Source organism: Sus scrofa, chromosome 5 (genome assembly GCF_054392235.1).
Source record: "Sus scrofa isolate SSC_HxYL_T2T_F1_AM1 chromosome 5, Sscrofa_HxYL_maternal_Yorkshire_Landrace_v2.0, whole genome shotgun sequence".
In the NCBI taxonomy this organism is placed as follows: Eukaryota; Metazoa; Chordata; class Mammalia; order Artiodactyla; family Suidae; genus Sus; species Sus scrofa.
The window spans coordinates 83,524,393-83,549,081 of NC_139387.1; the positions used below are offsets into that span (position 1 = coordinate 83,524,393).

The 24,689-nt window shown below is 42.7% G+C and overlaps 1 protein-coding gene across 8 annotated transcripts in view; it reads right to left on the reverse strand.

The window, feature by feature from the left end:
- Positions 1-24,689, reverse strand: part of LOC146403488 (uncharacterized) — a 327,016-nt gene that overhangs the window by 168,559 nt on the left and 133,768 nt on the right. The window lies entirely within an intron of this gene.

The window sequence follows — 24,689 nt, forward strand, 5'->3', positions numbered from 1 at the left end:
ACTCTTACCCACTCAGATTTAGAAAGAATTTAGAAGACAGACTCAGGAATCGGTCAAAATAGACATGCCAGCTCACCTACCACAAGGACTGCATCAGAGGACAGGACTAAGAAATGTAAGCAAGTTCCCACTGTGGCACAGTGGCTTAAAGGATCCGGTGTCACTGCAGCTGTGGCCTAGGTCACAGCTGAGGCTTAGATTCAGTCCCTGGCCAGGAACTTCCATATGCCATGGGTGCAGCATGGAAAGAAAGGAAGAACAGAAGAAGGGAAGGAAGGGAGGGAGGAGAAAAGAAAAGAAATGTAATCCAAGAGGCTCACTTAAGCTCTTTGCTCTGGGTCCCCTTCCCACTCACTCCAGATGTTAGGATCCAAGCCTGAAGGAAGGCTTGGGATTCAGGGCAGATGTACTTACTCCAGGTTGCAGCCTTGCACTGGTCCAGGGCAAAGAGGAGGAAGAAAGCAAATCTCTGACATTCACAGCCTTTTAATAAATTAGTTCTACCCACTTGTGAGTCATGGATCTAAGGCTGTGGTCCAGCATCAGGCTGGGCACCCATCCTACAGAGGGAGAGGTGAGCAAGGTGGGCTGCTCCAGTGAAGAGCCTTCAATGGGAATCTGAGAGGTGGAGGAGGTGAGGGCCCGCCTCTTAGAAACTTCTTTATACCCTTGTCAGGGGCTTGATGGTTTTGTAAAAAAGAGATTTTCACAGAATTGTATTAAACCAAATATTATTATACATGAAAAGGAGAAAAATCAAAGGAAATTTTTCCTATTGTTCCAAAGGTGAGTACTACCACATTCCTCCAAAGTAATGCATTAAGAAAGAGAAAATAATCTCCACCTACAAAGAATTCATCATTTCATTGGTGGAGGCAGAGGAATGCATAATCCATATGGTGTTGCAAGACGTGTTTGCCCCTGAGATTCACTCTCTGCCCTCCTCCACCTCACACTATGCCCCCCAGGAACCTGCTCTGCATGGGCATCAAAAGGCTCCTCCTTCTCCGACAGCTGGTTGGGTCCAGCCAGTGGAGAACACTCCAGATGCTGGAGGACGCGCAGATAGTAAGGCTGGGATGTTAATTTCCCGCTGGGCGCTCTGGGTTGGCTGCCTCCCTCTACTGAAGCCCACACCTCCTGGTCGGCGGTGTCTCTGAGGTTCCCGTAAGCATTCCCTCGCCCGCCACTTCAATTCTCTTGAGGGAACCAGCAGCTGGGCCACTGCACCCTATTTGTTTCCCTCGTCCCTTTATAAAACACTGTTCAAATTACCCCGAGCAATCTCTTTCTTGCCCAAGACCCTGACAGATATGTACACAATGATAAAAGCAGCTCTTGGCAGCTTCCACACCTTTTCTACCTTTGGAACTCAACACTGCCTGGACTCCTGTAATGCCTCCCAAGTGATGGCTCACACCCATCTGTGCCCCTTCTTAGCCCGTTCTCTGCACAGCACTCACGAGACACGCCCTCTGACGACAACCCGTCACTGGCTTCCCAGGGCACTCAGAATAAACTGCGGATACACTGCAGAATCCTAGGGACCACTCCATCTGACCTGACCTTCCTTTCCAGCCTGACCGCATCCTGCAAGGGAGGACCAGGTTCCTTCCTGTCTCCTTCCCACCCTTATAGATCTGCATTCCGAGTCACAGCCTTTTTCCACTTAGCTAATGCCCCCTGATCTCTTTCTAAACATCCTTTCCTCAAGAATTCTTCCCACCCTTCCCATCCCTTCTTTGGGACTTTCCCCTTAACACCCCATCCCCAACTAGATCAAGCCCACTTGTTACATGCTCCCATAGCTCCCTACAATTTTCCTTTCCAGCCTTTATACATTCTTTAAACAATGTGCACGTGGGAATTCCTGTCGTAGCTCAGTGGTTAATGAATCTGACTAGGAACCATGAGGGTGTGGGTTTGAGCCCTGGCCTTGCTCAGTGTGTTAAGGATCCGGTGTTGCCATGAGCTGTGGTGTAGGTCGCAGACACGGCTCGGATCTGGCATGGCTGTGGCTGTGGTGTAGGCTGGTGGCTACAGCTCCAATTAGACCCCTAGCCTGGGAACATCCATATGCCACAGGAACGGCCCTACAAAAGGCAAAAAGACAAAAAAATAAAAATAAAAATAATAAAAAAAAAGCAATACGCATGTGATGACTTTTTAAAAAACATCTCTTCCCCTTTCTGATTATAAGCTCCATGAGGGCAAAGTCTGGGACTGTTTTGATCATTATTTATAACCCCATGCTACATATGGGACTAATACAAAACATTAAGTAGATGTTTGTTGAATGAACGAACAATCTCATTTAAGTTCACATCAGCCTTGGTTGATACAAAGTGAAGCAGGAGGAACCTATGTCAGGAGTTCTAAGGTCTGGGCCCAGCTTCTGCATCCCTGAGTACAAGGACCCCCTCCACACAAAGCCTCCACTGCACCACATTTTTTCTTTTTTGTTTACGCTTATGCATCTTTTTTTTTCAGTTGATATTACAACATTGTTGATCTAATACCTGGTCCACATTCAAATGTCACCAATTACATCACATTTAAAATAACGATACTTGCTTCTCAGGGCCATTGTCCTGTGAGACGGTTGACCAGGCACAAGAAGCTTGTACACTGTAAAGTGCCCAATGCACATGCCATTGTTCTTCTCCCAGTTCTCCAAAGAGAAACAGTTACTCATGTGAGAACAAAGGGACAGACACACAGCACTAAACTTGTCCCCAGGAGGGAAGGGCAAGCAGTGTGAAGGAAAGCCAAGCTTCCTGGGGTGAAACTGGGTGAATTCAGCCCAGAAGGACTCCATGGAGAATATAATGCAAGCAGAAATTTGAACAAAGAGGGGTTGGTAATTATGTTCTTAGAAAAGAGAAGTTACTGTCTGTGAGTGGAGAGGCAAGCAGTTGAGCCTGCCCAGAGCTCCTGAGTCAAAGAAGGGATTCCCTTTCCACAGATGAACACGTGTCAGGGCTCTGTGTGTGTGTGTGTGTGTGTGTGTGTGTGTGTGTGATATGTATGATTTTTGCTATAAGTGCATTCAACTCCCTGTAGAGAAAAAAGGATATTATGTTTAAAAGAAAAATGTGGAGTTGGTGGTGTCTCTGCAGCACCAGGATGCACATAATCCCTGTTCCTGCACCATGGGTTAAAGGATCTGGCATTGCCACAGCTGCAACACAGGTCACAGCTGTGACCTGGATTCAGTCTCTGGCCTGGGAACTTTCATATGCTGTGGTACAGCCACAAACAAACAAACAAACAAACCTATGTCCTGAGTAACCTCAGGGCACAAGATAAAAGACTTGGAAAAATGCTTAATGATCTCAGCATAAGGCTGAGATGTTGGGGGGGGTATTTGGAGGGAGCAACACAGATGGGGGGTGTAAGGAAGTTAATTCTGTTCCCAAGAAAGAGGCCCTGAACCTTGGGTCTGGTCATGCTTCACCTTCTGCCACTTGCCTGAGCCCGGATATTGAGGTTGGGAGTAGATTGAGGCACATGGCAATGACACCAGCTCCAGCCAGGCTCTGAGACTCCATACATTCCCTCCCCAAGTGGAACCAGAATTTTCCTAGGCCAGCCTGATGGGCAGCAGACTATAAGTCTGCAGAGGTAGTTAAGTGGGAGAGCCCAAGACCGTCTGAGAATGTTGCTCAGGTGCCCAAGAGCTGGGCGGTCATGGCCCGGGAGCTGCAGCAATGACTCACATGACCCACTATGAGGTTGAAGGGAACAAGGATGCTGGTCTGGATGCCTGAGAGAATGGCTGTCTAACCCTGAGCAGCTAAGACAGCAACACTGCAAAACCCACCCAGGGGGAGGGGCGGAGTCATTGGGATTAAACTTGAGTTGGGTTAGAGAAAAACAATGAATGGTTTATTTCTATACAACTGAGTGAGTGGACTGAAAATCTAACCCACTTTGGAAGTAGTAACACAGAGAAATGTAAATTAATCGTCAAAGGAGCTGGAAAAGTGTGGATCAGGAAGGCACGGGGGCCCCTACCTCCCCTGCATGCACACCACACACACAAAGAATACACACACATACACACCTTTACTTCCAGGGGCATTTTTCTTTACATCATATTGATTTCATCTCCTCATTTAAACAAGCTCACACAATAGGGACTTTACTGCATCTCTTCCCGAGCACAATCCCATCTTTTGACCTCCTTGAATTGCTTAGCCGTAAATTATGGAGGTTTATTCCAAGGCCCCTCAGAGCCTTCCCAGGTCGTCTTTCATGTCAAATATTTTTTCATGGTAATAAGAAAACAACTCTAGATGTGTTTAACACAGCAGCCAAGGTGTACCCAAGGGGTATAATTAGCACTTACTATGTTAGAAAGAAAAGGCAAGATATAATACAGCGCTGCTTTCCTAAAAGAAAACAGTAAGGTACAGGGAGGAAAATTGCTTCAAAATTGTCTTTCTTCCTGAGGTACTTGGAAGTAATATTTACTGTGGTTCTGTTAATTATAGAATAAAACAGGGGGTTACTTACCATATGCCAGGCATCCACTCTCTCGGAGGGAGGAAAACAGGCTGCCTGTGGATTGCCAGCATCCTTTACAGGGACCAGCACCAGACTCCTTGTCAGGAGCAGGGTAATGATGACAACTGATACTATTAACAGCACTTAACCTGTGTGTGTGTGTGTGTGTGTGTGTGTGTGCACATGTGCGTGTTCGTGTCTGTGTGTGTGTGTGTGTGTGTGTGCACATGTGCGTGTTCGTGTATGTGTGTGTGTGTGTAAGTACTGTGGGCATCCAGGCTTGGTTTCAGTGTCACCACTCCCGTCAGAGTGAGTAAAGAACTGGCTCTTTGCCTTTATAATAAAGGATTCCAGACTCTCTCTGTTGTTTTGTTTTGTCTTGTTTCTCTTCTTCAAATTATGTTTTTAAAAGTGCTATGACTCATGTTCAGAATGTTTCCAATTTTGCCTGATTGGTGGCCCCTTTCTATCACTTGCATCCTATTCTTGGATTTAAGTCATCCTTCCCAAACATCTTGCTGTTTTAAAGTTTAATTTTCTATTAGATGAAAGGATAATTTTGTCGACCAGGAGTTTTAAAATGCCACTGAAATCTGTCATGGGTCATCTTGAATTCAAAAACACAGATTTTTTTTTTGAAACCCCACACACATTTTAACAATTTTATTAAAGTCCAGGGCATTGGAGAATGTGGAGTGAATTTCAGAAGAAAATGATTTTATTTGATTGAAATTACTTATTAATTTGTTGCAGCTGGATGAAGGATAGGACATTTCCTTTGCATCTTAAGAATATGGTGAAAGCATAAAACAGGATGGATTAGGGCTTAATGCTCTAAATATTAAAAGACATGCCATTTGGGTTTAAATCGCTTCAAAGTTAGAGATGGTCTGAGTGATGGAAGCCAGATTTGTGCCTTGGTGTTTAAGATGTCCCCAAGACAGAAAGTGGAACCACAGAGAGCCTCAACAAGGGTTAGGTAACAAGGTTAGATAAATGTGAGAATCCCCCCAGAGTGCCTTGAGCTAAAGGATGGAGACTCAGGAAACTTTAAAGATGATATTGCATTGTCACAAAGGAAATAACATATAATCCCTTAGTTCTGAGGTTACTTGAACTCTGTATTAACCATACCACACACACTAGCACTTAGACAAGGTATATAACGTACATAACAAAGGAAACAGCAAAAGTAAATGACAAAGTGTTGGAGAAATAAGTGTTGTGGATCAGAGGGTTAAAAACCCAACTAATATCCATGAGGATGCTGGTTTGACCCCTGGCCTTACTCAGTGGGTTGGGGATCCAGCATTGCTGTGAGTTGTGGTGTAGATCACAGACGTGGCTTGGATCCCTCATTGCTGTGGCTGTGGCACAGGCCAGCAGCTGCAGCTCTGATTTGACTCCTGGCCTGGGAACTTCCATTGCTGCAAGTGCAGCCCTAAAAAGCAAAAAATTTAAAAGTATCCATGAAAAATAAGTGAAAAAAATAATAGGTGCCAACACACCAAGCCCCACCCAAAATATTAATATTCACATACCATGTCCTGAAATAAATGAACATAGTAGGATTTCAAAGATCTGTTCATGTTTTGGGTTGTCAATTCCTACTGCCAGATATTGTGATCTTAAAAATTAAACTACACTAGAAATGATACTGCCCACTTTTATCTCTCTGTAACAGTGATCTAATAGTGATCTCTATAATAGTATATCATACTTCAGGCTAATAGGAAAAAACTGATGTTTGAAAATCATCCAGGTAATTTCTAAGAAATCATCAAAATAACTAAGATAATATTTTTCATTGATTCTAAGATTAATTTTTCCCAGCATTTAAAAAATCTCTGAAATTAGGATGTGTCTGACTATCAACAGTGTCTTACAAATATGACTGATAGTTTTTTCTTAATAGTACATAAAATAATGTATTTTTAAATTAATGGTTTCGTACAGTTTACTAAATATGATAGTTTGGGGTCATGGGTATTCTTACAGGTAAAGTGAGGAAAAAAACCTTTCATGAATTTCTTAGAGGTGACTGTTAGTATTCACCTTGGTTATCTAGAGTTGCTTGGTTTTCTAGAGCTACACTATCAATTGTGGGAGCCACTAACCACATGCAGTCATTTAAATTTAAATTCGTTAAATAAAAATCAGTTCCTTCCTACACTGTTGGTGGGAATGTAAATTGATGCAACCACTCTGGAAAACAGTATGGAGGTTCCTCAAAACACTAAAAATAGAACTACCATATTATCCAGCAATTCCACTCCTGGGCATCTATCCATAGAAAACCATGACTCAAAAAGATAAATGTACACTGATACTCACTGCAGCACTATTTACGATAGCCAAGACATGGAAACAACCTAAACCTCCATCGACAGAGGAATGGATAAAGAAGATATGGTACATAAACACAATGGAAAACTACTCAGCCATAAAAAAGAATTAAATAATGCCACAGGCATGGACAGACCTAGAAATTATCATACCAAGTAAAGTTAGTCAGATAGTAAAAGACAAACATCATATGATATCACTTATATGTGGAACCTAAAAAAAAAAAAGATGCAAATGAATTTATTTGCAAAACAAAACAGACTCACAGACCTTGAAAAACTTATGGTTACCAAAGGGGACAGGTGGGAGAGGGTGGACTGGGAGTTTGGGACTGGTGTAGGTACACTGAGGTATATGGAATGATTGGCCATTGGGGATCTGCTGCATAGCACAGGGAACTCTCCCCAATATTCTGTGATAATCTATGTGGGAAAAGAATCTGAAAGAGAATGGATGGGTGTACATGCGTAACTGAACCACCTTGTTGTACAGCAGAAATCATCATAATCTTGTCAATCAACTATATTTCAATGAAACTTAAAATAAAAAAAAAAATCAATTCCTTAGTGGTACCACCCAAGTCTTGAGTGTTCAATAGCCATGCGTGGCTTGGATGACATGGATTTATAGGACATCTTCTTCATTCCAGAAATGTATATTGGACAACACTAGTCTTGAGTGCTGACTTGACCTCATAAATTCTTTAGATTTGAGCAATTTCACAGAAAAGTCACAGAAATTATAGAATCTGTCTCAGGGGTAGAATTTTACCATTTTATTTGGAGGCTTATTTAACTTTTAAAATAAAAATCAAGTATTTTGTATTGTGTCCATATCTGTGTAGATTTCAAATTTATGTTGTTAATTTGTGGTGCTTATTATTATGTTGGTAAGGCACAACTGCACATTTATCAAGGAAGCTGAGTTACCTAAGCTGTTATATTTAAAGAATCTTGTTAAAGATGAGCATCAAGAAATTTTCGTTGTAAGGTATAAACAGAAGAAGAGGGAGGATACTGTGAAGAGGGCCAAAACTTTGCTTTAAAAAAAAAAAAGAAAAGAAAATCTTTGCCAGATTTAAAGACATTGCTTTGATTTTTTTCAGTCTTTTTAATACCTTTTCAAATAACATTCTTTAATTTAAAAAAACAGCTAGTTAGGAGTTCCCATTGTGGCTCAGTGGTCAACGAATCCGACTAGGAACCATGAGGTTGCGGGTACGATCCCTGGCCTTGCTCAGTGGGTTAACGATCCAGCGTTGCCGTGAGCTGTGGTGTGGGTCACATATGTGGCTTGGATCCTGCGTTGCTGTGGCTCTGGCATAGGCTGGTGGCTACAGCTCCAATTCGACCCCTAGCCTGGGAACCTCCATATGCCTCGGGAGCGGCCCAAGAAATGGCAAAAAGACAAAAACAAAAAAACAACAACAAAAAACAGTTATTTAAAAGTATTTTCATTAAAATTTTCATTCAAGCCTAGGCTTTGAAATCAAGTCCTGGGTTTGAGTCTTCAATATCAAACTTGCCTTTAGCATGGCAATGATCAGGTTGTTTGACTGCCTTAAGACTCAGGTTCTTTCCTTGAAAAAGACATATGCACCCACATGTTCATTGCAGCACTATTCACAATAACCAAGACATGGAAACAACCTAAATGTCCATTGATAGATGAATGGTACATATACACAGTGGAATACTACTCAGCCATAAAAAAAGAACAAAATAGTGCCATTTGCAGCAACATGGATGGAACCAGAGACTCTCATACTAAGTGAAGTAAATCAGAAAGAGAAAGACAAATACCATATGATATCATTTATATCTGGAATCTAATATATGGCACAAATGAGAAGAAAAGAATCTCATGGACTTGGAGAACAGACTTGTGGTTGCCAAGAGGGAGGGAGAGGGGGTGGAATGGACTGGGAATCTGGGGTTAATAAATGCATGCATTCGGAGTGGATAAACAATGAGATCCTGCTACATAAAACAGGGAACTATATCTAGTCACTTGTGATGGAGCATGATGGAGGATAATGTAAGAAAAAGAATGTGTATATATATTCAAAGTGACTAGGTCTCTTTGCTATACAGTAGAAAATTGACAGAACACTGTAAGCCAACTATAATAGAAAAAATAAAAATCATTATATTTAAAAAAAAAAGACTCAAGTTTTTTATCTGTAAGATAAGCCATAATGGTTGAAACTACTTCCTAGGCTATTTAAAGAGGACAGAGTGTTATCCACAGTGCATATAGTGAGCATTCAATAAATACCAGCTTTCATGATTAGTCTTTCAGTATATTAGTGACTACTTTGTGGTCAAGTTGCAGCAGTCATGGTATGTGATAAGTGCAAAGATATCATCACAAATAAAATGGGAGGAATACAAAGAAAAGGGAACTTGCTCAGTCAACAAGGAGAGGCAGGGAAGATTTACCAGAGGAAGTGACACTTACTCAGCATCTTGAAGGATACAGGAGTTCATTGGGCTGAAGCAGGCTAAGGTTGAGAATTTTTGCCAGAGAAACAGCATGCATGATATTACAGAAGCTTGCAAGAACTTGGCACTGGGAGAAAATGATCTGATTTGAGAATTGGGTGAAGAATAGAAATTATCAGGCACTGAAGCTATGAGAGTGTGTGGAAGCCAGACTGTGAAGGACCTTACTGCCATAGTAAGGGTTTCAAGACTTGGGGCAGGGAATCTTTTGCAATCATCTCTGACAGAGGAAGGGAGAGGTTGTCTATACTTAGTCTTCTAATTTGTCTCCTCCTGTTTGCTCTTGAACAACCAAAGCTGTCCTTCTTGGAATCATTAGAGACCTCTGTGTTGCTGTGCCCTGTGAACAATGTTGGTCCTTATCTCACTTGGCCTAACAGCATCATTGGGCACAGATGGTCACTCTCTCCTCCTTGAAATGTCCCTTCACTTGGTTCCCAGGAGATCACACGCTCCCTCTCTTAATCCTACTTCCATAGGCTTCTTCTCCAAATCTTTTCTGCTGGTTTCTTCTCACTTCCTCAAAACTTAACACTAGGGACCCGGGGCTCAGCCCTGTGGGCATCTGGACTTTCTTATGACTCCTTAGATGAGCTTTTGCATTTCATGGTTTGATAGACACACTAGATGCTTCAACAAATATAAGTCTCCAGGAGTTCCCATCATGGGCCAGCGGAAACAAATCTGACTAGGAACCATGAGGTTGCGGGTTCAATCCCTGGCCTCGCTCAGTGAGTCAAGGATCTGGAGTTGCCATGAGCTGTGGTGTAGGTCACAGACACTCAGATCTGGCATTGCTGTGGCTGTGGCATAGGCCAGTGGCTACAGCTCTCATTAGACCCTAGTCTGGGAACCTCCATGTGCCACAGGTGTGGCTCTAAAAAGACAAAAAGACCAAAAAAAAAAAAAAAAAAAACCAAAAAACAAAAACAAATATAAGTCTCCAGCCAAGGGCTTGAGCCTGAGGTCATTTGTCCATCTAACAGCTCACTCATATTCTTTATTTGGATATCTAAAGGGCATCACTCACTTGTTCAAAACAGAATCCTTGATCTACCATTGTAAATGGCCTCTTCCTGCATCTTCCTCAATTGACTTTATGGCAGCTCCATCTTTTCAGGTCAGGAAAAAACTTTGTGGAGTTATCCCTGACTTCTCTCCCTCTCTCTCTCTCTCTCTCTCTGTCACACACACACACACACACACACATAAACACACACACACACACACACATATCCCACATGCAAGCCAGCAGCATGTCTTGTTGGCTTACCTTCAAAATAAGTTCAGAATATATCCACTTCTCACCATCTCAACTGCTACCATCCTGTCTGAACAACCATCATTTCTTTAAAAAGCCCCCCAACTGATCTCTCTGCTTCCACCCTTATTCCCCACACTGCCCCTCCCCCTCTCCCCCAGTCTATTCTCACAACGACAGAGTGGTCCTGTTTTAAATGTAAGTCAGATCGGGCCACTCCCCATTCAAAATCTTCCATTTGCAGCAACACGGATGCAACTGGAGATTCTCACACTAAGTGAAGTAATCCAGAAAGAGAAAGACAAATACCATACAATATCTCTTATATGTGGAATCTAAAATATGGCACAAATGAGCCTATCTACAAAACAGAAATAGACTCACAGACAACGTGAACAGGATTGTGTTTGCCAAGGGGGAGGGGGAAGGGAGTGGGATGGACTGGGAGTTTGGGGTTGGTAAATGCAAACTATTACATTTAGAATGGATAGCCAATAAGGTCCTGCTGTACAGCACAGCAAACTACATCCAGTCTCTTGGGATAAAACATGATGGGAAGATACAATAAGAAAAAGTGTGTGTATGCACACACACACACACACATGGATGACTGTACAGCAGAAATTGACACAACCCTGTAAATCAACTATACTTTAAGAAGAATAATAAAAAGCTAAAAACATCTTCCAATGACTTGCTATTACTAAGCAAGTCAAAGACATTAAAATTGTTCATGTTCCAACACAATCTGCCACCTCCTTCTTTCTCTGACCTCATCTCCTTCTCCTCCCCCCTTCCTTATCCCACACCATCTACATTGACATCCTTTTCCTTTCTTGGAATAAGCATGCTTCACCTCAGAGCCTTTGTATTTCCTGTTCTTGCTGCCAAGCCTGTTTATCCCTGCCCCGCCCCCATTCTGCCCCAGTATCTGCAGGGCTTGCCTCCTCTAGGAGTTGCATCAATTGTCACTTTCTCAGCAAAACTTTCCCTGACCTCCCTATTTTAAAGTGAGCACTGTGTCCAACATCCTCCTTTAGCTATTTGATTTTTCCCCATAGCACCTGTCACCAATAAAATGCTATATAGTTTACCCATTTATTTGGTTTATTTCCTGTCTTCTCTCACGAGAATGTAACCTTCATGAAGGCAAGGATCTGTGTCTGCTTTCGATAACTGCAATATCTTCTAGCTCTTAGTACAGTTCCTGGCACATAAGTGCTCAGTAAATAATGGTTGGGCAAATTAATGCACCTGTCTGCTTCTTTGTGGGGCCTGAGGGAGATGGAGAAGGTCAGAAATTGTTCATGCATTTATCCTATAACATGGAGTCACATCTCCCAAACGCCAGGTACTGTGCCAGATGCTAAAAATCCAGGTGACTTCAGCAAGTGGCTGTGTGTTGATGCCAGCGACCTAGACAGTGAATGTGGAGAAGGAAGAGGAGCGTTTGGCACCCTTGCTGAACATTGTGATGGGACATCCAGGTGTAGATTCCATGCCTAAGCTGGAACTTATTCTAAAATCTACATCTCTCCACCAGGCAGGAGCCAGACTCAGAGGCAAGGTTACGGGGCCTCCTGGGAGTGCTAAGCCACTGTGCACACCTGCACAGAAACGCCATCCTCTATGCTGTCTCCAAGTACAAAGAACGAAGTAAACATTCATAACACTTGCCTCTTAGCAATTAACCTCACAGGTGGAAAGCCCCCAGCTTCCTAGATGAAAGGTGCTACAGAACCACAAAGTGAATCTTGCTGACTCAGAGGAAGGGCAGACGCCCTGAATCACACTGATAGTGCCCTGAATTATCTGACCCTCCCCAGGACATCTGGGGGGCTGTTTCAGTGTTCCTTTCCAAGAGGTGACCCAGCCCTCACCATCCTCCCAGCGAGATCTAAAAATGCCCTAGGAAAGGGCATCAGTCACACTTAATAAGTAGTAAATTTTTATATAAATTGTACCTGAGGAGAAAACATCACTTCAAAAAGATTAGTCATCAAGGGATGGGGGAGTGGGATGGACGGGGAGTCTGGGGTTAATAGATGCAAACTACTGCCTTTGGAGTGGATAAGCAATGAGATCCTGCTGTATGGCACAGGAAACTATATCTAGTCACTTATGATGGAACATGATGGAGGATAATGTGAGAAAAAGAATGTTTATATATGTGTGACTGAGTCATTTTGCTGTACAGTAGAAATTGACAGAACACTGTAAACTAACTATAATGGAAAAAAGTGAAAATCATTATTAAAAAAAGATTAGTCAAGAGAGAAAGTTCTTTTGTACCAAAAAAAAAAAAAAAAAAAAAGGATGGTTTTCAGTGATGCAAGACTTCCAACAGGGAGTGAGAGGGAGGGCCAGGAAGCCTGTTTTCTCCCACTGCAGAGAGTCTTGTGGTGAAGGAGGTGAAGAGTTTGTACAGAGGGCTAAGGATAGCTTGTCAGCAGATGGCTTACCTATTCTGAGAAAGAATTCTCTGTGAGCAGCAAATACAAAAGAAGCAACTGTGTTGGATCATCTAAACTGACAAAAAAAAAGAAAAAAAAGGAATGTAATTTTGAGGATATGTTTCTGAAAACTTGAAGGCTATTTGTAGCAGGAAAGCTGATTTTGGTGGAAGAAGGGTTCATCAAGGGTGGGTAGCAGGGAGAAAAAGGTGTCTGCATTCTGGAACCTTTTATTAAAGCTTGTTTTCCTCGTCTGAATCTTTTGGTTCCTGTGTCTGTGACAGTATTCATAACTCAGCCCCAGTGTGCCAACAAACCCCATATGTTTCGGTTCTCTCCTTATCTTTCAAGCCAAGATAAGGTTGAAATGAGTGTACTGCAAGAGATTTGTGATAGAATACACAAATACACACACAGTGGCAGAGGGTGGGGTTGTGTCTTACTCATCTTTGTTTCCCTCAACATAGCACAAGACATACACAAAGAAGGCCCTCGATAAAAGTGTCTTAATTAAACAGGCATGCCCTCAAAACCAAAAAGAAGAAAGTTCCCAGTGGAGAAGATCTTTCTTTACCAATTGAGGGGATGTAGGCGGGAATCAGATAATAGGACTCAGGGCAGAAAAAAACCATCTCGAGCCATATTCTGAAAGAAAGCATTGTCTTCTCTCCCACTCTGCTTCTCATTCATCTATTCCTCTAACAGACTTTCAATCCATATATAAATTTGCCAGCACTGCTTTGAGTGCTGGGGGCATAAAGATGAATAGGACAGGTCCTGACGTGGAATTGATAGGGGAGCGTGGGAGAAAGAATTTAGCAGTAATAACATTCACCATTAGTGCTATGATAAACCCTTCTCCAAGAATTATTTTAGTTAATCAAATTCTTCTCAAATCTTAATGTGCCCGCCAAGCATCTAGGAATTTTGTTAAAGTACAGATCTCGATTCAGTAAATCTGGGATGGAGCCTGATATTCTGCATTTCTAACAAGCTCCCAGGTGAAGCCTAAGCCAATGGTCCTAGAACCACACTTTTGAGTTTTAAGAATTTAAACATTCTAGGAGTTCCCATCGTGGTGCAGCAGAAACGAATCCAACTAGGGACCATGAGGTTGCAGGTTTGATCCCTGGCCTCGCTCAGTGGGTTAAGGATCCGGCATTGCCCTGAACTGTGGTGTAGGTTGAAGATGTGGCTCAGATATGACATTGCTGTGGCTGTGATGTAGCTCTGATTAGAACCCCCATGTGCCGCAGGTATGGCCCTAAAAAGCACACACACACACACACACACAAAAAGAATTTAAACATTCCAGTAACCCTCTATGGAAGAAACTATCATTACATCTATTAAAGAAGAGGAAACCCAGGCTTGGTGAAATTATATGATTCATTAAAGGTCATACAGAGTGGTCAATGCCAGAAACAAGTGCAAATCCAAGCCTGTTAACCATTCTTCCCCAAACTGCCTCTCTTAAGACAACTTGCAGAACAGGCTGTGGGACCCTGAGTGCTGTTCACTGTACAATAAAAGGGCAAGAGGTTCAGAGAAGACCTCCCAAAGGAGGGTATATATTCAATGCTGGGACTTACCAGTGTAATGTGGAGTCTAGCACAGTGTTTCTTAACCCATTTTTCAATATTTTTCTTCTTTGCCTATTGCCTGACCCCTTACCCTTGCAACCCACAAAACCCTGTAGAATTTTTTCTTTGTAATCTCTACCTGCCATAAACTTGTAATACTACAGATATATTGTCTATCTGTTTATATGGCCTTTGGTGGTCCATAGATCTCTGTAATATCTAAGATATTTTCACACATCTCCCTAAACCAATTTTTGTCCTACTGGGGGTGATCTTGCCCCCTTGAGAATGCATGATCCAGGGTAACACTACTCTGACTTTGTGAGACATATCATTCATTTCTCAGAATCATAAAATCTCGGTTTGAAAATAACTTAAAGGCCATTTAACCCTTTTAAATGGTCTCCAAGAACCTTCCCCTATTTCCTGGAGCTATGGGTCGAATCGGAACTACAGTTGCAAGGCCTACGCCACAGCCACAGCCACACCAGATCCAAGCCACATCTGCAACCCATGCCACAGCTTGCAGCAATGCCAGATCCTTAATCTACTGAGAGAGGCCAGGGATCAAACCCACATCCTCATAGATACTAGTCAGGTTCTCAACCTGCTGGGCCACAATGGGAACACCTCAACAAAAACCTGACAAGTGATCCTCTCTCCCGTGTTTGGACACTTACAGCAATGGGGAAACTCACTAGCGTACACGGCAGCTCCATCCATATTTGAAAGGCTGTGTATTAGAAAGCTCTTACTTATTTTGAACCTAGATCTTCATTCACTAGTTTGAGTTTTACTCTTGTGGCTGAACAGAAGGTACAAAGCTAGGTGCAACAGAGGGTAGAAATAGGGAGAATATCTGGTTTCTGTTCCTAGGAACCAGATAGTAATTATGTGTGTTTGTGAATGTTTCAAAAATTCTCTTATGGATCCACCTATTTCAAATTTCATGCTCATTGACTTTATATCTCAGTATAAATTTTTTCTAGCTTCTAGAAGAAGCCACATCACACTTCAATTCATCTTACTGCCAACTAAAATTTCTCAGTATTGGTGTTTTTAGAGGTGCTGGAAGTGGTGCATTAGGAAAAGCAATGAAATAGGCATGAGAAGATCAGGGTATGATAAGAAAGAGAGGGCTACGTCTCTTACTTAAAATAGCATAGGTAATCAATTGTAGAACTAAAAATGATAACATAACTAGAAAAAAAAATAAGTGTAGGGGAGTAAAGAGGGGATGGTAGGTAGGAAAAGTGAGCTAAGCCCCCATCCTTCATAGTGGGGAGTCAATAGAATCATCCAAAAGTGAAAAATGAAGGAGAATGATATTTGAGTTATGGAAATACTTTGAAAGTCTAAAAACAGAAGCAGACGGAAGGTGGGAGATTCTTGATTTTCTTCATAAATTCTTCTAAACCGTCTGACATTTTATTAATGCATACATACATTAAAATTAAATATACTGTTGTTCCCGCTATAGCACAGCAGGTTAAGAATCCAGCATTGTCTCTATGGTGGCATAGCTTTGATCCCTGCCCTGGGGCAATAGATTTAAGGATCCGGCATTGCTTCAGCTGTGGCATGGGTCACAGCTGCAGCTTGGGTTTGATCCCTGACCCAGCAACTTCCAAATGCTCCAAATACACACCCCCCAAAATTAATTAATTAAATTAAAGACAAAAGAATGATAGGACAAAAACATCAATCAGAGTAGAGCTCTGTCACTAAATACTGGCATGACTCAAATATGTCACCTAAACTTGGATTTAAATTTCTCCTCTGTAAAATGGGCTGAATCAGTGGTTTTCAATGTTTTTAAAATAAAATATTACACAGAGTCCCAATACATTTTTTAAAAAACTTAACAGAGTTCCTCTGATTGGGGGTGGGGTGAGGTTTTCCTTTATCTCCTCACCAGAACCCCCACCACAGGCAGCCCTGAGACAACTCCTCAGAGAATTGTAAGAATATACTTTGAATTTACAGTAGCCAAGACATGGAAGCACCTTAAGTGTCCATTGACAGATAAAAGGATAAAGAAGATGTGGTATAAATACATATACACAATTATCCAGCCGTAAAACAGAATGAAATAATACCATGTGCAGCTACATGGATGGACCTAGAGATTATCTCACTAGGTGAAGTCAATCAGAAAGAGAAAGACAAATATATGATATCGCTAATACATAGAATCTTTAAAAATGATACAAATGAACTTATTTACAAAACAGAAACAGATTCACAGACTTCAAAAACAAACTTATAGTTACCCAAGAGGAAAGGAGGGCGAGATAAATTAGGAGTTTGGGTTTAAAGTATACACGCTATTGGAGTTCCCGTTGTGGTGCAGTGGTTAACGAATCCGACTAGGAACCATGAGGTTGCGGGTTCAATCCCTGGCCTTGCTCAGTGGGTTAAGGATCCAGCATTGCGCTGAACTGTGGTATAGGTGAAAGACGTGGCTTGGATCTGGCATGGCTGTGATTCTGGCGTAGGCCGGTGGCTACAGCTCCGATTGGACCCCTAGCCTTGGAACCTCCATATGCCACGGGAGCAGCCCAAGAAATGGCAAAAAGACAAATAAATAAATAAATAAACACACACACTATTATATATAAAATAAATAACCAATATGGACCTACCATAGCACAGGGAGCTATATTCAATATCCTGTAATAACCTATAAGGGAAAAGAATCAAAATATACGCACGAGTGTATAGCTGATTCACTTTGCTGTACACCTTAAACTAACACAACATCGTAAAACAACTACAATTAAAAAAAATATTTTTGGAGTTCCCACTATGGTGCAGTGGGTTAAGAATCTGACTAAAATGACACAGGTCTCTGCAGAGGCTTGGGTTCGATCCCTGTCCTGGCATGGTAGATTAAAAGGATCTGGCAAGGCTGCAGCTGTGGCTCAGATTCACCCCCTGGCCTAGGAACTTCCATATGCTACAGGTGTGGCCATCAAAAAAAATTTTTTAAGAATTTATTTTGAGGAGTTCCCGTCATGGTCTGACTAGGAACCATGCGGTTGCGGGTTCAATCCCTGGCCTTGCTCAGTGGGTTAAGGATCCGGCGTTGCCATGAGCTGTGGTGTAAGTTGCAGACATGGCTTGGATCCCGAGTTGCTGTGGCTCTGGTGTAGGCTGGCAGCTACAGCTCCAATTAGACCCCTAGCCTGGGAACCTCCTTATGCCACGGAAGCGGCCCAAGAAATGGCAAAAAGACAAAAAAAAAAGAATTTATTTTGAAAACCATTAGCCTGCATAATTGTTTTTCAAATTATGGTCAAACCCATTAATTTAGTGGCTTGGAACCAGTAGTGGGGAGAGGAGAGAAAAATTAGAATGTAATCCATTGTATTACTTTGCACAACTCTTTATTTCCACCGTGAGAGAGAGAGAGAGAGTGTGTGTGTGTGTGTGTGTGTGTGTGTGTGTGTGTGTGTGTGTGTGTGTGTGTGTGTTTTCACCACCCTGCTGAGTAGAAGAAAGTTTCCAGGATGGTTTGTCCTGTTGAGGACCACAGCACTGGGCAGTGGGATGCTCAGTGTTGAGAAAGCTGACCTGAGCATGTTGTTTAAAGGGCGTGGGGCGGCTCAGCATGGGCCGTGCTGGCCATGTGCAGACTCCCACCATTCCATCAGGGCCATGACTGTTACCCCACCCTGAGTCACAAGGGCTGCCTGTCACACAGAAGCCAGGTGGGGGTTCTTCCTGATTCTGCTGCCATACACAGCCTGGTCATTTTTGCAATGATTAAAAATGTTTTTGTTGAATAAAAATGTCACCACCTTAAAAAAAAATGAAGAATGAAGAGGGACAATGTGTTTCTTGCTACCAGTCGCAATTACCTTTCTGCTGTTCTTCCCAGCTCTAACATTCTCGGCTTGCGTGAGCCTTCCAAACCATCTACCCTCTCTTAGGACACAAAATTATAGTAAGCAGCACAAATTATAAGAGTTTGGCCCTCCTGCTAGAACGTCTTCCTGTTTCCACTAGGCATCACAAGAGGGCTGGGTGGTCCGCCACTCTAAGTTCTGTCTAGGGAAGAGGAACAGAGGAGGACATCGTTTGAAAATCCTCCCAAGTGATTCTGACACCTACTCCTCTTCCCCTCCCCGCTCCCCACCCCTCACACCCCAACCACTGGACCGAGAGCTATGAAACAAGCGGTGAGAATAGTAAAATGCATCTAGGAGAAACCTAAGTAACTAAGCCTCAACGGTTGACTAGGATGACCAATGTTTCTCCTTTAACAGTGAGTTTTTTTTCTTTTTTTTTTTATGGCTACACCCACAGCATATGGAAGTTCCCAGGCCAGGGATCGAACCTCAGCAGCAATGAACCACAACTGCAGCCATGCTGAACCCTTCAACCCATTGCACCAGGCAGGGGATGGAACCCATGCCTCCTCAGCAACCTGAACCACTGCAGGCAGATGCTTAACCCACTGCACCACAGCAAGAACTCCTTAAATAGTGAATTTTTATGCAGTAGAGTGCCAAACTAATAGGAATATCCCAGATGGATTTCATTTTTATGAATGCCACAATAAATATAGTTTTCTATAACTACAGGCCAGGAAGGCACTGTGTTCTCATAAAGGAAAGAAAACTAGAATAGATACCCTAGAGGGAGGGGTTAGTTTGGGTCCTCAAACCCCTGGGGCTTCATGTACGCCTTGAAAGTATACACAATTTTGTTTGTATGTACATACATATGTGTGTGTTTTCCCTAGAGTAAAAGCTCAATCACTTTTATCAGCTTTTCAAAAGACTATGGAATCTAAAAAAGGTTTAAAGAAAAACCCCCTGGATTGGAGGGTCACATTCATTACAAACTCAATCTAAACTGCTGTCTCCGGGCGAAACACATTTTGACTTTACCTTAATCAATAGAAGGCTTTGTGTTTTCTCTTTTGGAAGGGCCTTGAAAAAGCCTGCACATCTGCCTTCACTGAGGGTTCATCAATCCAGAGCAGCCAGCCTTCTATGACATACGGCCAGAGCAGGGAGGCCTCGGTGTGGCTTACACCTGCTCCCGCTGGCAGCCAGCCCCTGAACAGGCACCTCCAACACATTCTACCCATCACAGCAGGCTCGATAGGGGGCAGCAGGGCACAGTGAGAAAACAACAAAGCCACCTTCGTGATTTAAGATTATTTGCTGAGTATGCCACAAACAAGGCTATAGAACGTTTATACTACGGGCACCCTTCCCCCAGTTAAGAAAAAGACAGTACTATTATTTTTTATACCATATAATAATGCTGAGACAAAAATACCTCCTCCGTGTAAAACTGAAGTGCTAGTTTTTGGTTTTGTGGGTTGTTTTTTTTTTTTTTTAACTACTAAAAACTTTCCAGTGCACCTAAAAATCTACATTTCCAAAGTGTGGTCAGAGCTTTTTTTCCAACTCAAAGCATCAGGAAAAACACTTGCCTACCACTTATCATGAAAGATGTTCAATACACCACCTCCCAGAGCCAGAAAAGTTAGGAGCCTGCATTTCAAGAAATGTAGAATTCCAAGGACAAATATGTGATAGAATATAATGCAGATCTGAATCCCGGCACCAGAGCACCCTCGCTTACTCAACCAGAGTTTCACTTTCATTGTCTGTAAAACAAAATAATAATATCCATTGCCTTGTGTGAGTACTATGAAATTTTTAAACATGAAAACATACAAAGCTCCCAGCAAGCGTAGCTGCTCAGTACTTGTCCTCCACCCCTCACAACAGCCTTTTTTTTAAAATCCCGTCTTGGAGTTCCTTTGTGGCACAGCGGGTTAAGGTTCCAGCATTGCCACAGTGGCTCTGGTCACTGCTGTGGCATGGGTTTGATCCCTGGCTTGGGAACCTTGTCATGCCATGGGCATGGCCAAAATAAGCAAACAAATAAATCCTGTTTCCAGGAATAACAAACTCTTAGTTCTCCAGAAATGTGCCAGAAAGAGACAGACTAGGGATGCCCAGTTCCCCTCTGAGATTTTTTTCCCCTAACACTATACAAATAATTTTGGCAATTATTTCAAACTCACCCCCATGCAGGCAGCAAAATAGAAGAAAGACATAGGTATGGCCCATAAACTACACCTGAAGGCAGGATGGTGCTGGGAACCAGCCAGGTTCATACAAGAGGTTTGATTAGATTGAAAAGCTTGGGGTCTGAAGGCTTCAGTGTTAGGAAATGGTTGCCACAGCAGCCATAACAGGCAGTGTCCGCAAATACCGAAAATCACAAAGGCTGGGAACCCATTGGGCCAGATCAACAAGTGCCTGGCATCTGTGAGGTCTGCCCTAAGGCATTAGAAGGCCTGTCCCAGGACAAGGCTCCAGGATAGCTCCAGTCTCCACTGGGCACTGAGACACTAGACCTCAAGTAGAAGACCTCTAAGCATGGGGCAGCTGGAGAAGAAAGCAGGCCAGAGGCCCATGGGATGGATCAGGAGCACTTCAGGGTTTCTAGAGTGAAGCATAGTCAGGCAGTACCCTCCTCAGAACCCTGCAGAGCACAGTGGCTGAACCCAATGGTCACTGGTGGAGGGTCACCTCTGGGTTCCGCACAACAGGGACAGGAGGTTCTACAGCCCCCCCCTCTGGATGCGAGGGAGGGGAAAGAAGGGCAAGTCTCATGCTAAAACCATACATCTCAGATTGGGAATCGAACCCACCTGCTGGAACTCAAACCCAGCCAAGACTCAGACTGGGGCTTAAACCCACAGATCCAGGATTCAAACCTTGCCAAAACCCAGATTGGGACTTGAACTCACTGGGTTTTTTTTTAAATTAAAAATCACACACCTCGACTTCCCTCTGTGGCACAACAGAAATGAATCTCGACTAGTATGAGGATGCGGGTTCAATCCCTGGCCCTGCTCAGTGGGTCAGGGATAGGGCATTGGCGGGAGGTGTGGTGTAGGTCGAAGATGCGGCTTGGATCCGACATTGCTATGGCTGTGGTGTGGGCTGGCAGCTGTAGCTCTGATTCCTACCCCTTAGCCAAGAACTTCTATATGCCAGGGAGTCAGCTCTAAAAAGAAAAAAAAAAATCACACACCTGGTCCCACCACCTACTGAAGTTCAGGTCCTTTATGTCTCAACACAGAAGAAATTCAGTGATAGGTAAGTAGATTTATTGAAAGACAAATTATGGGCATCTCAAAAGGTGAGAAAGCGACCCTGGGAGAAACTCTCCACATAGCATCGGCCCCAACATATAGGGTGGTGAGTTTTTATTGGGCTGGGCAATTTCTTAGGCAAATGAGTTGGGAGGATTACATCAACTATTTCAGGGAAGGGTCAGAGTTTCCAGAAATTGGGCCACTGCCTACACGCTGCCTTTCTATTGGCCTCAGAACAGTCATGGCGCCCGTGGGAGAGTCATTCAGCTAAAGTGTTACGATGAGCATGTAATGAAGTTCAAGGTTCAGTGGAAATCAAACCATCTACTATCTTGGACCTAGTGGGTTCTAACCAGTTTTTTGTCATATCCTCAAGGGCTGTGTCATTCTTTTAAGGGTTGTGCCCTGCCCCTTCCCTGCTGTTTCAATACCCCCTAAGCCTGTAGTGTCAGGAGCACAGAGATATAGCTGGAGACTGAGGGGAAGAAGGAGGTAAGGAAACAGAGTAGAGGGAACAGCGTCTCTTCCAGAAATATTTACTCCAAGTGAATCTGCAAAGGTAATTTGTGGCCATGATTATTGTTGAAAATATAATCAGAAAATATTCGAAGAAAGTGTAGGAAACATGCATCAAAACAGACACTCTGGACTCATTTCCCCACTACTCAGACACCCTACCCTGCGCATCCCAGACCCAGGCCACTGCTCCTGGGATCTGACAACATCTGCAGTTGACGTTTTAGCCTCAAAGTACTGACAGTCTGTTCTTGCTGTTCCAAAAAAAGCATCAGCTGTTCCATTCCTGGTGCTTATCCCTGAATTGCTGACCATTGGGAGCACAACTTCCTCTGGAATAATTAAGAGGAAGTTAGGAAGCACCAGGAACCCTACTCAGTATTCTATAATAACCTATATGGAAAAGAATCTGAGAAAGCATAGGCGTGTATAATGGAATCACTTTGCTGAACACCTGAAACTAACACCACACTGTAAATCAACTATACTCCAATAAAAGTTTATAAAAGAGGAAATCAGGAGGATGAAACTAGCTTACTTAGGGTTTGAATTTGCTTTCCTCATTTGGACTTCTCATAACATTTAGGTACTCTGAAAGAACCGGTGGAGTTATTCTAGCCTAAGTCCTGAAAAATAGGAGAGTCGTATAAAGTGCTAGTCCATGGGCAGGAGAAGACTGATGTCCCAGCTCAAGCTGTCAGTCAGGTGCAGGTTCCTCTTACTCAGCCTTCTGCTCTATTCAGTTGGTTGGAGGGGAACTGCCCACACTGGGAAGAACAATCCACTTTACTGAGTCTACTTCAAATCTAGAACTGTCCTCACGGACACATTCAGAATAATGTTTGAACAAATGTCTGGGTACCTGTGGCCTAGTCAGATTGACACATAAAATTAACCATCACAAAGGGCTTGAATTACATCTCCTTTTGCTTTGTTTGTCATAGATCCATTGACCACAAGCGCCTGAGTTTATTTCTGGACTCTCTATCCTGTTCCCTTGATCTATGTGTCTGGTTTTGGAATTTTAGCTTCTTTTATTTCTTCTGCTATCATCTGATGGAGGCACTCGTGAAAAGGAAAAGGGCAAAGTGATGTCAGTTGGGGCTGGGGGAGGGGGCAGGTGAGCCAAACTAAAAACTAGATCATCCTCCCCAGATCCTGAGAATTTCCCCTACTTGTCCCTGTGTTGCGTGTCTTCTTTGGAAGAAAAATAATAATAATAATTGGAGCACAGCCTTGAGATGACTAAATTTCACCTATTACTTTCAGGTTTGTTTGCTTTTTATTTCTGTTTTAAAGTTTTATAGAAAATAAATCCTGTAAACTTAACACACCAAATATTCACAGCATTCTTTTTCTTGGCTGTACTGGAGGTCAAGATAGAGGCCCACATTTTATAAAAGGTGCTGCTCCTAAAAAGGTTCTGCCTTGACCTTGTTTGGGGTACATGGTGAGAGGTAGGCTACAGCATGGAATTTGGGGTCAGAGGCCAGGCTCTGAATCCTGACTCTGCAACCTCTAATAAGATGTTTTGCCATTTCAAAACTTGGTTTTCCTATCTGTAAAATCAGGAAGAGGATGCATTTTCTCCTTTACAAGATTGTGGGAAGGATCAAGTAATGCATGTTTAAAGCATTTCGTGGCGTTCCCATCGTGGCGCAGTGGTTAACGAATCCAACTAGGAACCATGAGGTTGCGGGTTTGATCCTTGGCCTTGCTCAGTGGGTTAAGGATCCGGCATTGCCGTGAGCTGTGGTGTAGGTCACATATGCGGCTCAGATCCCACATTGCTCTGACTCTGGCCTAGGCCAGCAGCAGCAGCTCCAATTAGACCCCTAAACTGCGAACCTCCATATGCCGCGGGAGCAGCCCTAGAAAAGGCAAAAAGACATAAATAAACAAATAAATAAATAAAAATAAAGCATTTTGTATACTCTAAGTCATTATATAAGTATTGGCCTACATACTTGTCATTTTAGTGGTGATTTTGGCTTGTCATAGTGATGGCATAATGGTTAGTGTATGAGTTTCTTATTGCTGCTGTAACAAATTACCTCAAACTTACTGGTTAAAACAATACAAATTTGTTCTTCAGAAACAGACATGGAGAACAGACCTGTGGTTGCTAAGAGGGAGGGGGAGGGAGTGGGATGGACTGGGAGTTTGGAGTTAGTAGATGCAAACTATTCCATTTAGAATGGATAAGCAATGAGATCCTGCTGTATAGCACAGGGAACCATATCTAATCATTTGTGATAGAACATGACGGAAAATAATACAGGAAAAAAAGAGTATACATATGTATAACCGGGTCATTTTGCTATACTGCAGAAATTGACAGAACATTGTAAATCAACTATACTTTAATTAAAAAAATTTTAA